Source organism: Heloderma suspectum, chromosome 3, assembly GCF_057233095.1.
Source record: "Heloderma suspectum isolate Gila_16-S chromosome 3, 16-S_ref, whole genome shotgun sequence".
Classification (NCBI taxonomy): Eukaryota; Metazoa; Chordata; class Lepidosauria; order Squamata; family Helodermatidae; genus Heloderma; species Heloderma suspectum.
The window spans coordinates 201,564,436-201,582,557 of NC_139460.1; the positions used below are offsets into that span (position 1 = coordinate 201,564,436).

At 45.0% G+C, this 18,122-nt stretch overlaps 1 long non-coding RNA gene across 1 annotated transcript; it reads right to left on the bottom strand.

Moving 5' to 3' along the window:
* Positions 1-11,783: 11,783 nt before the first annotated feature.
* Positions 11,784-17,221, bottom strand: LOC146350634 (uncharacterized). The gene is made up of 3 exons (XR_014788866.1): positions 17,061-17,221; positions 13,513-13,575; positions 11,784-12,391 (listed from the first exon to the last, which is right to left on the bottom strand). It is a non-coding gene; the product is annotated as an uncharacterized LOC146350634 (long non-coding RNA).
* Between the last annotated feature and the right edge of the window lie 901 nt (positions 17,222-18,122).

Here is an 18,122-nt window from a genome sequence, read left to right on the forward strand (position 1 = left end):
GTGACATAAGATATGAAAAGTTGAGAACCAGTGATCACCACAGAATTGTGATCGCCACATAATTGTATCATATGTGTGAATTTGGCAGGGCAGAAGATTGGGCCCTGGTAAAGGACAGACTCTTCTGCCTGACTCTTGTTTGTGGCTGGATATATTCACAATAGTGTTGGGCGAGTCCAGGGTGTTCCTGTTGTGGGCAGGGGAGGCATGTAGAACGTTAGATAGTTTGGTTTCCTTCTTTTTCTTGAGAGAATTCAACTGTGTGTCAATTGGTTTTGGAGAATTTCTGCCAGGTGTACAACTGCAACTCCCTCTTTATGTGGGGTTCCAGATCTGAGATTTCATTCTTGATCTTTTCCTGTTTGCTCTGCAGTATGCCAGCCTTCCCCAACCTAGGCTAGGTCTACACTACTGCTTTATAGTGGTATTGAAGTGCATAATAACCGTTAGGGCACATTGCACTTTCATTATTCCGTTTCTGTAGTGTCATTTCGTGCTTTTTATTCCACATTATCCAATACACCGCAAAAAATGTCATTGTGTGTGCAGTGTCACCATGATGGGATCGTAATGATATGACACAAGGTATAGATCTGGCCCTGGTGCCTTCCATAGTTGTCAGACTACAACTTCCATCATCCACTTCTGGTGATGGGTGTTGTAGTCCAGCACTTCTGGAAGGTGTCAGGTTGGGGGAAGACTGATCAGAAAAAAAAAGGTTAGGAATTTTATGTTAAAAAAACAAAGGGTGGAGGCTTTTGACAGAACTCGGCCACAGTCCAAGAATTCCTGAACCTAACTAGGACCCCAACAGTCACAACCTGACTCAAGGGTAGCCTATTGACGTCTATGCACTCAAGCATCCCTAACCCTGGATTGTGACCAACAGCAAACACCAGCTGACAGAAACAAATCTGCTCCAGACACAAAGATGCAGGCAGTTCCTATAGTGGAGTTTGGGATGGAAAGTGCTTCTTGGCAGGAGAATAACTTTCTCCCCTTCTGTCAGTGTTTAGAGGGGCCACGTGTCCTACTTTAGAGAGGACAGGCCTGTCAAAGAACAGTCCTTTATTCGAAGGTATCCTCTATTTGAAAGGCTGTACAGTCCTAAGCCTGTTTGAAGAAAAGAACTGTAAGAATGGAGGGAGAGCAGGGGCTATGAAGTTGCCCATCAACAGCAACCACTTGAACAGCAGATCAAACAGGCAAGCACACAAGTCAGCTGGTCACAATCTTCCCTGCTATGGTCAGATGTATTGTACAGTATTTCTATTTAAATTATAGTAATTATTTCTAAATTGTCATCTATACATATAAATTGGCATAGCAAATATTATGCAAAACTGTGCCCGCTTTTGTCTGCTTTTAGTGGTGATGCCTAAATGGCCATCCTAGACCAGATTGGTCTTTAATGGCTCAGGTTAAGGCAAGCAGATGGTTTCAACATAGAAGCCTTAGACTGGGTTTGCACGATCACAGAGGGAAAAGAAGTCATGGTGGCTTATTTTCCCTCCTCACGAGTGCCAGTCACGAGCTACCTAATTAGCATAATTACCCTCACCTGGCACAGATTGTCATGAGGTCTGAACCTGGTGAGGGTGGGTGGCTGGGGCAGTTTACAAAGCATCCTGGAACCCATGGCTTGTTCTAGGGTTTCAGGGTGGTTTGTAAACCACCCCAGTGACCCACCCTCACAAGGTTTGGATGTCACAACAACCCATGCCCAGCGAAAGTAATTATGCTGATTAGGCAGATCACAACCGCACACATGGGGAAGGAAAAGAAGCCACCATGGCTTCTTTTCCCTCTGTGATCATACCAACCTGCCCTTATTTTTGAATAGACTAGAGTCACACCTCAGTCTAAGATGGATTGTTCTAGAAGTGCCAACACCTACCTTCTTTCTTTCTTTCCTTCTTTCTTTCTTTCTTTCTTTCTTTCTTTCTTTCTTTCTTTCTTGTTTTCAAATGTAAATAATCCCTTTTTGTTTCTTTTTTTAAAGAGGAGGAGGAGGGAAAAAATGGAAGGGGAGAGAGAGAGAAGGAAAAAGAGTGGGAGAGAAATGCAGAAATACATGGCAAAAATTATTCAAGCAGGCCTTATGCTTCACAATGGGGCTAAAGGTGGGTCCTAAAAACATGTTATATTTTTAGAAATGTTGTCCATTGTTTTAATCACATCTTCAGTAGAGGCTTTTGGACTAGCTAGTAATCTCAAGAACATAAAAAAGATACATAACAGTCGTCTAAATACCCATAGAAAGGTAGGTGTTTTGCTCTCTGAATGCAGTTCCCTCATTCTTTAGTGGTGCTTACCGTGAGTGTCCAAAGTGCACCTTTAAGTTACGTGAGGTATGTGTACTAGCCAGACAGACAACATGCCATTCCCTTGGGCAAGAGATCATTCCTTTCAGAGTCATAGCAGGTTGCTGGACAGGATGGCCTCTCACTGTTTTTGAGTTGCTTGATTTCTAAGGTGGCATCCTGCCAGTTACCACCCTGAGATGAAATACATGTTTTAAATAAAATAAAATAGGGAGGGGGGAGATTCCCTGTTTTCCACATTTTCAAAATGTAACATACATTGACAGCACAACCCCGCTATGTCTACTCAGAGGTATGTCCCACTGAGTTCAACTGGGCTTACTCCCTGGCAACTGTGTGCATAGGATTGTTGGTAGATTTTGGAAGAAGAATTTGTTGCAGTTCTAGCTCTCTACTGCTTGCAATGAAACTTCTAACAAAGAAAAAAAGCATGCTTCAGACCACAGCATACAATTGCTTGGAAAACATCTGGAATGAATATAATCAGCCGCCTACCAGCAAGTTGCCGTCTTGCCCAATGTTTACTGAATGTACGTCATTAAACGGGAGGCCTCTGTGACAATTCTGAGATCTGAAAGTAAACAACTGTACAGATACTTTCATACCTACCCAGAGTGGTTAAAACCGGCCCAGTCTGCAGCCTGGCACAGCAAACATGCATTTAAAGAAAAAGAAGGAAAAACGCACACACACACTTGGGTATTGTAAGCCTCCATCAGGCTTTAGGTATGGGATGACTGGGGGGCCAATTACACATCACCCCAAAAGAGGACACTGATTTGCATAACATTTGTAAATGGTAATGTGTATGTATAAATGCAATTTTATAATTTAAACAGAAATATAATACATCTCACCATAGCAGGGAAGGTTGTGACCAGATGACCTCTGTGCCTGCCTGCCTGCCTGCCTGCTCAACCTCCTGTCTAGGTGTTGACTGTTGATGGGCTCTCCCTTCTTCTGGTTCTTTATTTTTTAAACCAGACTTGGACTGGACAGCCCTTCCAATAGAGGACATCTTCAAATAGAGGGCTTTCCTCTGTAAAGTAGGACACGTGGCCTCCCTAGCCTCATGTCCTACTAGATGTATGAAGTCAGTGGTGCTAGATGTATGAAAATGGTGCATTTATTGAACATTTGCACCTGGAGGAGGAGGAGGAAGAGAGGGAGACAGCAGCAGTAACAGGTAAAAAATGGTAAGCAGGCAAGAACCAGTCATAACAGTGCTGCAGCAGCACTAGAAAATTAGGCATTGTTGCCAGATTTGATTTGTGACTTTTGAAGTTAGAAAGAATTTTGGCAGGGGTAGCTTCTCTGATCCTGGTGTGCTTGCCACTGTAATGAAAGGACCACGCCAGCTGCCAAAGTCTCTCTTTCTATACAAAAGCAGACAAGGACTGGCCCAGATTGATTCTGTGAAATCAAAGGAAAAGGGGAAGTAGAGATGGCCACCACCGCAGGAGGAAATTAGTGTGGGTTAAGGTGCTGTCAAGTGGAAGTGGGACATGAAGCCTTATAACATTTGTAAGCCTCCTCCAAGATACGTGCTTCCATGTTTTACTGTAGTTTTAGTTTGCCAGAATCTGGACTCGCTGTACCAATTGCTCAGGGCCAAGTTACACATGACACGAGCTGTGTGTAAGCAATTAAAATGTGCTCTTTAAATATATTAAAGGACACACGATAACATGTCCTTTGTTATTAAAGGACACATGATAGTGTGTCCTTTGTTAAGGCTAGTAAGGAAAAAGCATGTTCTACAATATATAATGGTAATGGGGGTGGGTGGGTCATTATAACCTTCATAAAATTGGAATGATTTCAGCAATATTTCTGAAATTTACCTGTGCCAGAAAGAAGTGTTGGTTTTACATATCTGAAAAATATCAGGAAGATTGGTGAAAGTTTGAGGGAGAAAGAGCAGTTTAAAGAGTAAAGCGGGGGGGGACCTCAGTCAAAATGAACATTGAAAAACTGACTGGCGACTTTATTTGTGCACTGTTTCTGAAGAAATTATCGCCTACTCATTTTAAACATTGATGGTGTCCTATTCCTCTTTTATTGTAGTTTGTGGGATGCCATTTCTTTTTTTAAAATTGAGTTTAATTTTTTTTTAAATAAGGTTTACAGCATATAGTGGTAGTCTACGGGACTCTCATAACGATGCACAACCGCAGAAGGTGTCACAGCTGCACACCGCCTCACAGCTGATTAGAACCTTTTGGGGGGAGAGAGAAGAAACTGCCGCATTGAACAGAGAGAGAGATGTTTCCTCACCCTGCCAGTCACATCCTCAGTTAAGTCCAGGCACTGCTGCTACCACCTCCTTCACCCCAAGCAGCCCCTTCACTTCCCTGGCCTCCCCAGCACCACCACCAAGGCCTCAAGGATCGCTGCTTCAACTCTGCTCAGGGCAGCACTGAACTGGTGATCTGTTCCAGCTACCAGGGAAGGTAGGAGGGCTTTGTGCAAGGCCTCCTCCTTTTCCAGCCACCCCACCCTTCCCCGAGGGAGTCCAGTTGCCACTTCAGCGTTGCTCATGACAATGCTGAAGTGGTGATTGGAGCAGCAGATTGGACTGTCTGGGGGCACGGCAGGAAAGCTAGGAGGCCTTGCACAAGGCCTCCTCTTTTCCTGGTCCCCCCTCCCAGTAAAGGCATGGGTCAATTCACACAATAAAGGCATGAGTCAACTCACAGGAGGATTCCTGTAGCAATACAGTAAGGCTCAGATGCTTCCTAGGGCAATACAGGCCCAGGATAACATGGGGCATCTTTGCTGATCCCAGGAACTCCATCCTCTCCATCTGGATTTGGGCCTGAACGACCCAGGAAAAATGTGGGTACATGGAGGGTACGTTGTAAGCAAGCACCATTTGTGGCATTGCACAACATCATCACTGATCACAGGGGACGTCACTTAAGGCATCAGCCTTAGCTTCCAGTTTCCTGGCTTTGTGGAGCTTGAACCAACATGACATAGCTTTTTGTTGTTGTTGTTCAGTCGTTCAGTCGTGTCCGACTCTTCGTGACCCCATGGACCATAGCACGCCAGGCCTTCCTGTCCTGCGCTCTCTCCCGGAGCGTGCTCAAGTTCATATTCATTGCATCCGTGATGCTATCTAGCCATCTCATCCTCTGCCGTCCCCTTCTCCTTTTGCCTTCAGTCTTTCCCAGCATCAGGGTCTTTTCCAGAGAGTTTTCTCTTCGCATTAGGTGGCCAAAATATTGGAGCTTCAGCTTCATTATCTATCCTTCCAATGAGCACTCAGGGTTGATTTCCTTTAGGATGGACTGATTTGACCTCCTTGCAGTCCAGGGGACTCGTAAGAGTCTTCTCCAGCACCACAGTTCGAAAGCATCAATTCTTCGGCGCTCAGCCTTCCTTATAGTCCAGCTCTCACAGCCATACATTACTACTGGGAAAACCATAGCTTTGATTAGATGGACCTTTGTCGGCAAGGTGATGTCTCTGCTTCTTACTATGCTGTCTAGGTTGGCCATAGCTTTCCTCCCAAGGAGCAAGCGTCTTTTAATTTCATGGCTACAGTCACCGTCTGCGGTGATCTTGGAGCCCAAGAAAGTAAAATCTGTCACTGCTTCCATTTCTTCCCCTTCTATATGCCAGAAAGTGATGGGGCCAGATGCCATGATCTTCGTTTTTTTAATGTTGAGTTTCAAACCAGCTTTTGCACTCTCCTCTTTCACCCTCAACAAGAGGCTCTTTAGATCCTCTTCGCTTTCTGCCATTAGGGTGGTATCGTCTGCATATCGGAGGTTGTTGATAATTCTCCCAGCAATCTTAATTCCGACCTCTGATTCATCCAACCCGGCATTTCTCATGATGTACTCTGCATATAAGTTAAATAAGCAGGGTGACAATATACAGCCTTGTCGTACTCCTTTCCCAATTTTGAACCAATCGGTTGTTCCATCTCTGGTTCTTACTGTTGCTTCTTGACCCTCGTACAGGTTTCTCAGGAGACAGGTAAGGTGGTCTGGTACTCCCATCACTTTAAGAATTTTCCACAGTTTGTTGTGATCCACACAATCAAAGGCTTTAGCGTAGTCAATGAAGCAGAAATAGACGTTTTTCTGGAATTCTCTTGCTTTCTCCATGATGCAGTGAATGTTGGCGATTTGATCTCTAGTTCTTCTGCCTCTTCGAAACCCAGCTTGTACTTCCGGTAGTTCTCGGTTCGCAGACATAGCTTTACCTCTGGTCTTTTAAACTGGCAGGTTTTTGATAATTGAATGAATGAATATATATATATATATATATATATATATTTTCAAACTACTGTGGCGAGGAGTGAGCAGGATCGGAATCACAGTGAATGGGGAGGAGGTTAATACTCCCCATCCACGAGGCTGATGAAAATGGTCTCCACCCGTGAAGCTGCAATCAGCCCCAGAAAGGATATTTCTGTTGGTGCTAGACTCTCCCTCCATGACTGGACATGGCCAGCTAGCAAAGGATGGTTCTGGGGGGTTTCACGCTACATTTTCAGTTTGTGTTGAAACTCTATCAATCAAAACTGCCTGTTTGGACAAACTGTAGTTCCCTGGACAGGCCCCAGAGGGTAAAAGCACCAGGGCAAAGTTCTGAGGCAACAGATAGAGTCCAGAGTGAGTTGTATCCTACTGGCTAGAACAGCCTTCCCCAACCTGGTGCCCTCTGCATGCTTTGAACTACAACTCCCAACATTCCTGACCATTGGCTAGGCTGGCTGGGGCTGATGGGAGTTGAAGTCCAAAACATCTGGAGGGCAGCAGGTTGGGAAAAGCTGGACTGGAGTGAATCTGGCATAAAATGAGAACACCCGTGGCATGAGAAACAGAAATCAAAGAAGCACATTAAAATGCTTGCATGGCACATTAAAAAGCTTGCAATGTATTTATATAGAAAATGCCCTGCAAGTCCTGAAGAATCAACACAACAAGTCATCTCTCTTCCTTCTCAGATTTGGAGTGGGGAGCTGTATTCTACAGCTTCTTTTAAAGGCATTGGGGAATGTGGGCAGAACCTGGTCTAAAGAGAAAGATGGGCAGGACAAATTGAAAAGAAGGCTGAGAACTTGAGAAGGAGTTTAGCCAGGGGGTTATTTTGACAAGGAAGTACATAGCAATGGATGGAAACCATTTGGCCCTTGCAATGGCCTGCTGCCATGTTTCATTGTCACAGGTGCTGCTCATCTATACCCTTCTTTTCTCTTGGGCGGGGGGCAGACAGATTCGGCCCAGGAAATCCCAGTTGCTGACATCTACTTTAGGCAGAAAACACTAATCGGAGCTCCAAGAAAGCTGGGGTACACTTTAGTGATGCTTGGGCTTCCAGGGAGACCTGGCCCAGGCTGAAAACCCCTTAGTAAAGGAGGAAAAAGTGAGGCTAAATTGTAGATCATGCTTGACGATATGTATGCAAATGTATCTTCTCATATCTATGGGCTTCTTCACACGGAGCTTTTATCCTGCTGTTGAGATTGCTCACTCACGGATGTTTGTGGGGCCTTTAGATGATGTTGTGAACCTCCAGGGTGTCTCCAGCACTAAATGACCTTTATTCCATCTTTAAATAGACCGGAAATAATGAGGTATCAAATTACCCCATTTGTGTTCCTCTTGAGTTCCGGCCGTGAAAAAGGAAAAGCCGCAAGAAGAGGAGCTAGATCAATGGAACATATGGAAGACTCAGATAAGGGGGAGAAGGAGGGGGGAAAGGAAGCACATGTAAAGGGAGTCCGTTGTGATCCTGCATTTAAAACAGAAGCAGAAAGCCCCCTTTTAAATGTGGGATTTTAGGCTGGTGTACAGATGCTCTATATGGGATGTCCAGACCTCGTAAGGTCTTGTGAAGTTTCTTGGAGCCAATCAGAAGCAGTGTTACTAGAACAGAATAAGCAATATTTCAAATACTGCATATCTAGGACAGACAGAGACAGAGAGGAGGAAGAAAGATTTGGCACACTTCTCTTGAATAGTAGGAGATATGAGGGGAGCAATTTCCATCCCTGCTGTACACAAGTTCATGAGCACATTTGCAATGTGCCTACGTGCATACAAGCATACACATACTGCAGACATACCATCATATGCACATTTACTGAATCCACAGAGGAGAGCCTGAACATCGGTATAGGGCTTGAAATATGTATTCTGCAACTCTGGGGTTGTTGTTTGGGAGACAGAGAGGAGTAGACTACCGCTCTGTGTGATATGCTCTCTCAAAATATGACCATCTCCACTTTCTCATGGCACTGAGCATTTGGACGCATTCTTCAGTTCTGATTCCAAATATGAGAAATGCCAGGGCACAGCATATAATTCAGCAGCATGTCACCATCTTCAGAGCCTTCTCACATAATAACTAACAATGTTACTTGTGGCTAGTCAAACCCTTCAGGACTGGCCCTTCAGAATCAGCAACTGCCCCCCTGAGGGGCACTATCTGGCTACCCAGGTACCAACCAACACAGAAGAAAGGGCATATCCGTAAGGGGGAGCAACGGTGGCTATAGCACTGGCCAGCAATCTCTTTGCAGGGTGTATGATTTGGTTGGCCTATGCACTTAGGTGTGCACAGGACTGCAACCTTTATGTTTAACTTCAGCATGCGTGGCTTCTTTTCCTGCCTCAGAAAGAAAACATAGCAAAAAAAACCCCTAGAACAAGATATTCTTAGACTTCTACTCCACACCGTGGCTGAAAGAGGAAACTGCAACAAATGACTATTTAGTTTAGCTTTTTTTAATAGTTGTGTTTGCAGCTTTATTGATTCTTCCACTGGAATATTTACTTTTAATCTGTTTTATTTTTTATGTCATTGGGTGAATTATTATTATTATTATTGGCTAACTGGTCAACGGAGAAAACAAATTATAAAATAAAACAACACTCATTATGATTGTGATTGGGATGGGGAAGTGATATGAAAACTCTTGTCAGTGGTGTTTAATCTGTGGTGATTTGTTCATGAAACATGCTGGGTTGGGGTGGCCACTTACGCAACACCAAAAAAGAGGAAATGTATCACCAAAGAAAGAGGATAAAAGAGGCCTGCATCAAATTTACATAGGCTAATTTATATGTAGAGATGCAAATTTCAAAATAATTTCTGTCATTTAAATGGAAATACAATACATCTCTAGGTGGCCTGTGTGCCTCTTCAGTCTGCTGTCCAGATCCTAACAGTTCAAGGCCTCTGCTGTCTCCCTCCTTATGGTTCTTTATCTTTAAACCAGACTTGGACTGCACAGCCCTTCAAACAGAGGAAGCCTTCAAATAGAGGATTGTCCCCTGTAAAGTAGACACATGGCCACTCTACACTGGGCATGTCACCACATTCTATCCCCGATGCTGTTCAATATCTACATGAAACCTCTGGGAGAGATCATCAGGAGGTTTAGGGCTGAGATGACCCCCAAGTCTATTTCTCCTTAACATCCGTATCCAATGACTCCTCTGAATGACTGCCTGAAGTTGGTAATGGGCTGGATGCGGGAGAACAAGCTGAAGTTGAATCCAGGCAAGACAGAAGTGCTCATTGTGAAGGGTCCTAATTCAGGTATGAATCAACCAGTTCTGGGTGGGGATGAACTCCCCTTGAAGGACTTTGGCTGATACTCCAGCTACACCCATTCCTGGAACACGTGGATGTGGTAACGCTGGTGCACACTGGTAATGCAGGTGCACACGCTGGTAACCTCTAGGCTTGTTTTCTGTATGCACTATATTTGAGGCTGCCTGTATATTTAGTTGGGAAACTTCAACTGGTACAAAATATGGCAACCAGGTTGGTCTCTGGGACATCCCGTGGAGACCATATTACACCGGTTTTAAAATCTTTACATTGGCTGCCAATTTGTTTCCGAGCAAAATATAAGGTGCTGGTTCTTACCTTTAAAGCCTTACATGGTCTAGGTCCAAGGTACCTCAGGGAGTGCCTTCTCCCCTACATCCCAGTCTACCACCTAGGGTCCTCTGAGGGCTGTCTGCTGTGGCTGCCTAATGTGAAATTGGCAGCCACACGCAAAAGGACCTTTTCCTTTGCCGCCCCGCAGTTGTGGAATGACCTGTTGGCTTACTAACCTCTTTGAAGGTTTTTAAGCAGGCATTAAAGACTCTATTATTCTGGCAGGCCTTCCCCTTTTAGAATTCTTGTTCCTTTTGCAGACTTTTGTATACTGTTTTTAAGCTATGTTTTAAACTGTGTTTTAAGCTGTGTTTATTGTTGGAGTTTTGAAAAAATGTTTTAGTTTAAAGTTGTTTTTAGTTATATGTTGTTTGTGTAAATGGTTTTTAAACTTTGTATACTGTATTTCAACGTTTTAACTTTTGTAAACCGCCCAGAGAGCTTCGGCTGTGGGGCGGTATATAAATGTAATAAATAATAATAAATAATGATGATGGTGGTGGTCACGGAGACAGATACATATGTGTGTTTCCCTCAGCTGTTGGCTATGAAGAGAAGCATGTGATACGGAGGGTGGGGGGAATATCCTTAAATACTTTTTAGATGCCTCCTCTATACAGCACACACTCCACATTTTGGCATCTATTCTAAGCAGGGCCATTTGTGCTTTTTAAAAATCTGCCTTGAGAGCCATTTGCGGGAGGGGGTTGGAAAGGCAGGCTAGAAATTAAACAAACATAATCCTGTCCCCAAATATCTCAGATTTTACACTTGGAATAAATGATGCTGAGCACATTTTCTATTTCAGTGCATGTGTCTCTCTGATCTTCACACCTCAGTCCTTTTACTTCTGACCAAAGCCCCACTGAAAAATCTCTCTGTCACTCAGACCTTTCCTCAAATCCAGTTGGCTCCTCACCCCCTTATACATCCCTTGCAAACTCTGTGTCCTTAGCTTTACAGCTCTGTCCAATCTCACACCATTCTGGGGTGTGTGTATGCCACTGGCTGTACTGCCTGAGTGGTTAGTGCCCCACTTTGGTCAAACCCCTTGAATGACAGCTGAAAGTCCTGACTTCGCTCCCATCTGGGTGTGTTTCCTTTCAACTTTAATGTGGTGGTGTGCAGAAGCCAACTGCCAAAACAGTTATCCTTGTTCCAATATTTCTGGCCCTTACTGTAGATATGATCACTGATCTCCTGTGTCATGCTTAGTTTAACCCTCAGGCCATTTGTTAAGTTCATGGCTGAACTGGGGTTTAACTCGGGGGACTTCCTAGCTCATGCTCTTAGCTTTCACATGACACTACTTCTCAGTGTGCCCCTAGACTGTGAATGAATAGCTGTCTCAGCCACCCTAGCCTCCACTTTTCACCTCTTTCACACTACTGAGTCTACAGGGGAAGAGGTTAAAATACTTAAGTGGAGGCTAGGGTGGTTCAGACAGTCATTCATTCATAACAGCACCATTGATACAATACTTACAAGCTACTGTCAACTCTTGTGAAAAATGCAGAGTAGAGTTCAGTAATAATAGTAATTATCATTCAGATTGTCATGCATATTTTATTTTGTAATACTCAAATTAACAAAAGTAAAGACATGCAAGCTAAGATAGCACAGGATATTTCTGCAATAATCATTATGCACTTCGCGGATTGCTGTGGATTATCCATTGGGGCTGATTCTGTTTGGCTGGAGAAGAGCTAACAGTGCAGTTTTGCACTGCCATCCTGCACACTTCTTAACAAACTCTGCTATTTTGAAATAGTCGCACTTGGACAGCATTCCCACTGCATTAACAGAGTTTTAAAAAATCAGTCTTCAGACAGTTCCATGAAACAAAACTATCTGTTCAAACAACAATGCCTCCGTACACAGTTTTGTAATGACAATTCTGTCATCCAAATCTTTCCTTTCCTTTGTGGAATGCAAATAGTCCAAATGGCAATGGGGAAAAAAGAACGTCTTCCCTGTTTTCTGCAAAGAGAGCAATTAGGAGAGAACTGACTAGGAAAGTGTGGATCTAGCGATGCCTGATCGTTCTTGTCATTTCTTAAGTCCAATTTTTTTCTCCAGGTCACATGCGGCATTTGCTGCTTGTCCAGCTGCTTTATCAACGCCATCTTGAGCCAGCTTACAGACCTGATCCACAGCTGTAAAAAGCAAGGAAGGTTATGATCAACCATTCCCACCCCCAACAGCTCCCAGAACAGCTGCAGCTTGCAACTCCAGGAGAGCCCACTGAATTTGGCTCCTGGCATCCTACCCCCACCCTTTCCCCAGTCCATCATGGTTCAGGGATGGAACTGTGCTTTCTGGGCAATGACAAGGCTTCTGCAATTCCCCGGTACTCCCTCTCTTGGGATGATATTGGCAGAGACTGGGGTGGGGGGCGGGCATCACTGCTGCAGAACCTCTCCTCTCCAATGCATGCAGAATGGTGGATGCATCTACGCCTGGTGCCAGCAGGCAACATACTGCAGATCTGCTCAGTGTGGCCAGTACTGCTGGAGCAGTGTTGCTGCTGCTGCTGGGAACTGGAAGTAGGCTGGTGGCAGTGAGGAGTGGAGCTTCAGGCCTGCACGCCTGTCCTTGTTGGTGCCTCCATTATAATGATGCCACACGTGTAGTGCGGGTTTGGAGTTCTCCTTGATGCTTCCTGCACGGTTGGAGCAGGCAGGCAGCTGGTCCTCCAGTCAGGCATGAGCTGGGCCCCCCACAGCACTGGTGGGGTGGCCCAACAAAGGCAGTTTTCCCAAGGCCCCCCAAAACCTGGAGCCAGGCCTGGATGCATCCAATGTGATAGTTCAGTTTCTCAAGGCATCCTTTAGGCCCTCTCACAGAATCCGAGTGTGTCTCAGTGCACAGTTCAGGGGGAATCACTGGTATAAATAAATGCAAGTTCTGTTTTAAATGACTGCACATTTTATGTGAGTGCACATTTTATTTTGTGAAATGAGACATGGCTATCTGTGCAGTAGCAAATGCACCGCCCACATTCTCAGGATGATAAGATGCACAACAGCTGCCCATCAGGTTGACAACCCACCCCCCACTTCTTCTCTGCTCTCAACGGGCCCTCTCCCAAAGCTCCTGGGGATGATGGGGGTTGTAGTCCAATACATGGCTGGGCAAGGCTGTGTCAGATCATTTGGTTTTTAACGGGTGGCCATTGTGCCTGAAGCCGCAACTGTGAGCTGAATACGAATATCAGGACTTGTTCAGTTTGCAGGCCTGAGGCAGTGACATGCCCACAGTCTTGTTTCTCCCATACCTTTCTGACCTGCATCTGCAGCTTGGTTCACCACTTCCTGTGTGGCCTTTCCCAGGCTGTTTGCTGCAATCAGTAAAAACAAGATTTGTTAGTCAGGGTAGGTGTAAGAGAAGTCAGAAGGACAGCAAATGACAACATCAACATTAGAATAAACCTAGTTTTGCAGTTCCATGCATCCAGGCAGCAAAGCCAGGAAACTTATTAAATCCCTGGCACACCATCATCCAGGGTGAGTGGGTGTCCTACTTTATAGAGGACAGCCCTCTATTTGAAGAGTTGTCAGAGGGCAGTCCTCTGTTTGAAAGCATCCTCTGTTTCAGGGGTGGCAAAACCACCCCTGTGGGAGGGCCACAGGTTTCCCTACAAATCCCATCATCCCTAACCATTGGCCATGCTGGATGGGGCTGACTGGAGTTGAAGTCCAACAACATCTGAAGGGCCACAGGTTCTCTACCCCCACACTATTGATGGGCTAGTCAAAGACCCATGACGAAAGAGAGCCTTGAAGGGCCTCGACGTTGCCTATCAAGTTACCTGTCCTACCTGGACAGCAGACTGAGCAGGTACACAGGTCACCCAGTGAATCTTCATCACTATGGTGAGCTGTATTGTATTTCTATTTAAATTATAATTACCTCTACATTTGCCTTTATGCATCTAAATTAGCATTTGCAAATATCATGCAAATTGGTGTCCTCTCTTGTCCTCTTTTTGGTGAGGCATTAGTGGCCACCCCTTCACAGCTGATGAAGGGTCATGTGTGATCAGTGTTTGTGGGTCACAGGCTGTGTGCAGGCCTGCATTCTAAAGTACATGGAGAAATCATATGTTTTAAAAAGGATAACATATCAGCCACATGTCAGCAGACAATAACCAGATGTTCTTTGAGTCTATGTTGAGTCCGTACATATCAGATCTCCCTTATCACAGCACCTGGGTGAGTGTTTGTGACTTGGCAAATTAGTGGCATTTAAGGACATGGATGGGAATGGGTGGGTGTGTTTAAAAAACAAAAGCAAAGTAGTTGGGGGGGGTGGACAAAGCACTGACTTCACAAGCAATGGGGTGAGCACAAAACACTGTTTAACTTATGTGTAGAAAAATCAACCCTGAGTGCTCATTGGAAGGACAGATACTGAAGCTGAAGCTGAAATATTTTGGCCACCTAATGCGAAAAGAAAACTCTCTGGAAAAGACCCTGATGCTGGGAAAGACTGAAGGCAAAAGGAGAAGGGGACGACAGAGGATGAGATGGCTAGATAGCATCACTGATGCAATGAATATGAACTTGAACACACTCCGGGAGAGAGCGCAGGACAGGAAGGCCTGGCGTGCTATGGTCCATGGGGTCACGAAGAGTCGGACACGACTGAACGACTGAACAACAACAACAGAAAAATCTCACCACCGCGCCTGAGCAAGCTTCAGAAATGACTCGTTCACTCCACATCAGAAGCACAGTAACACTGAGACGTGCTGCCTGCCATGTCACACAGTTAGGGCATCTGAAACAGGGCCAGCCCAAGACATTTTGCTGCCTGGGGCAGTGCAGCTTATGGCACCCTCCCCCGTGGACAACATTCTATTTTAGATCAGTGGACAGAGCAATCGAAATCCACACTACTATGCCACCTGCCCCCTCTTCCCATAAGTCCAAAGATATGGGCCCCCCAAACCCAAAGAACTGAGATGGGACCAGAGATAAATATTTGCTATAAGATGCAGTATAGCCTATGGGCTTATGCATGCTTCCCCTGCACTCTTTTGGTGCATTTACCCATGAAGAATTACTTATGCAGCCTGATCCTATCCATGTTGTGGGGGCTCAGGAGGAATGCCTGGAGCATCTGCTGCCTGACATCACTTCCACACTTTGTCTAAAGGTAGGGCTGGCACATTCCTGGAGCATTCCATCCCTGTGTTTCTCGACCTCAGACCAAATGGCAGTCCTTGCTCTCCATAACAGTCAACAGGGACCTGATCTATTGGTTCGGGAAATGGAAAGGTGTGGTGGCTATGTGTGAGTGATGGCCGTATCTACACATCATAGGCCAGACCTCTTCAACCTGGTGCCCTCCAATTGTGGGTCATGCTGGGAGTTGTAGTCCAACACATCTGGAGGACACAAGGTTGGGGAAGGCTTTCATAGGCCATAGAAATGCCATGTTCATATCATGTATATTTCATGGCCATCCCAGTCCAAGGCAATGCAGAGTGGACATTGGCTTGGTTTGGCAGTAAAGTTGTTTCTCTAACTGTAAGAACATAAGGAGAACCCTGATGGATCAGGCCAAAGGTACATCTAATCCAGCATCCTGCTTCCCACAGCAGTCAATTAGCAGCCTCTAGGAAGCCCACAAGCAAGACATGAGAGCAATAGCCCTCAAACACTTGTATTCAGTGCCACACTGCTGCTGAACATCAAGGTTCCATATAGACATCATGACTTTTAGCCATTCATAGGCCTATTCTCAATGAATGGTTCTACTACCCTTTTCTAAGCCATCTTAACTATGGTCCATCACTACATCTTATGATCGTGAATTCAGTGTGGTGTCTTGGATAATGTCAGACTTGGTGTGGGGAAATTTGAGTTCAAATTCTTGAAGCTCTCTGGGTGGCCAGAGAGCTCTCAGTCTGCCTTTTCTCACAGAGTTGTCATGAGGATAAAATGGGAGAAAAACTTATACATCAGGGATGGGGAATGCATGGCTGTCCAGATGATGTTGGATTGCAACTCCCATCAGCCCTAGCCAATGCTGAGGGATGATAGGATTTGCTGCCCAACAACTTCTGGAGGGCCCTGCTATGCGTTACCTGTGCCAGACATGTTGCTCTGAGCTCCCCAGAGGAAAGACAATGCAATAAACACACAGGGTGCTTCCAGACAGAGGGGTCCTAGTACTACCAATCAAAAATCATTGAGCAGCTATTCAGTCTTTTCTTCCTTAACAGTTTTTTCAGGTTGGGGTGGAGGGGTATAGAAGAAACAAGAAGAAACATGGGAGAATAACCAATGGAAGACAATGATGTCTGGATGCCCCCCATAAAGTTCTATGAATGGAGCAGGGTGATTGCACAATAAAAGTGTTGTCTGGAAGCATCCTTAGTAAACAACACCAATTGCCATGCTCAGGATCGTGCTGGAGATTGTATATAGTCAGTGGAGAAATGCCAGAGTTGGATCTATGTTGGCCAAGAGCCGAGCTATACATTCAATAGAATCAAGTGGCTATGCTCTTCCTGGACTGCTCCACTTCAGACTGCACATGGGGGAATCATGTACTTCAGTGTTCTCTCGCGTATTAAGAAACAGAAAACCCTTCCTGAATATAGAAACCTTATTCACTTTGTAGGGGTGTTCAGTCTAGCTCAGTCATGGCGTGAGGGTACATTCCAATTTGCAATGCCACCCTCTGCAGCCTGGAGTGGTAAAGACCAGGGAAAAACTTGATTCTGCTGAATGTATCCACAAGACCTGAGAACACCACTCTTCAGTGGGCTTTCAAAGTGAAACTGAAAGAGAAAGCATCTTATGCATTTCTTACCAGAATCCTGCACCATCCCCTGTGCTTGTTGTGTGAAGCCCAGGATACTCTTGCCAGACATGGTTGCTCCCAGCAGCTTCAGTTCTTAAGTGAATGAAGATAAAAGCCACTTCCTAAATATTCTGTGGCAGGCTGTCCAGTTTTCGTTGCTTTTATGTGTGCCAGGTGAGCATTAGCCCCTCCCTGATGCTCACCCGGCACATATTTTCAATCAGCGCAGCTCCCGGATGGCTGAGCATTTTGAGCACCGAAGGCATACGTGGAAATGTTGAATTCTTTACCTTTCCCAGGTAGAGGGTGTGCCTCAGCTAGCATTTTCTTTCTACATCAATGGCATTAGTTCTCATCACTTCTGCATCATTTCTGAATGGAAAATAACTGAGCAAACAACTAACATGTCAGCCCAGAGCCACAAAAAGGCAATTGTGTGAGAGGCAGTGTTGTCCTTTGATATCTGAGCATTGGCATCCTTAGTAGAAGGGGCACAATAGACTGTATTCTTATTTATTTACCTTTCTTGTGAATTTCATTTTTAATGGAAGAAGGGAGAGCCCAGGGGCCTTGACGTTGCCCATCAATAGTCCCCACCTGGACAGCAGGCCCATGAACCACCTGCTCATAGACTATTTTGGGGAGAGTAATGTATTTCCATTTAAATTATAGGGCTCTATTTATTTATTTATTTATTTATTTATTGCATTTATATCCCGCCTTGTTTCCTCTTGCAAGGAACCCAAGGCGGCTTACATTATCTTCTTCCTCCTCTCCATTTTATCCTCACAACAACAACCCTGTGAGGTAGGTTGGGCTGAGAGTCTGTGACTGGCCCAAAGTCACCCAGTGAGCTTCCATGGCCAAGTGGGGACTAGAACCCGGATCTCCCAGCTCCCAGTCTGTCACTCTCACCACTACACTACACTGGCTCCAATGGTAGTCTAATAGAAGTCCCATTCATTGTAATAGGCCTACTCTAAGGAGGACTAAGATTGGATAATACCCATTGTAATTTCATAATTTGCATCTATGCATATGTACACTTTATGCAAATCCCCTTTTGCCCAC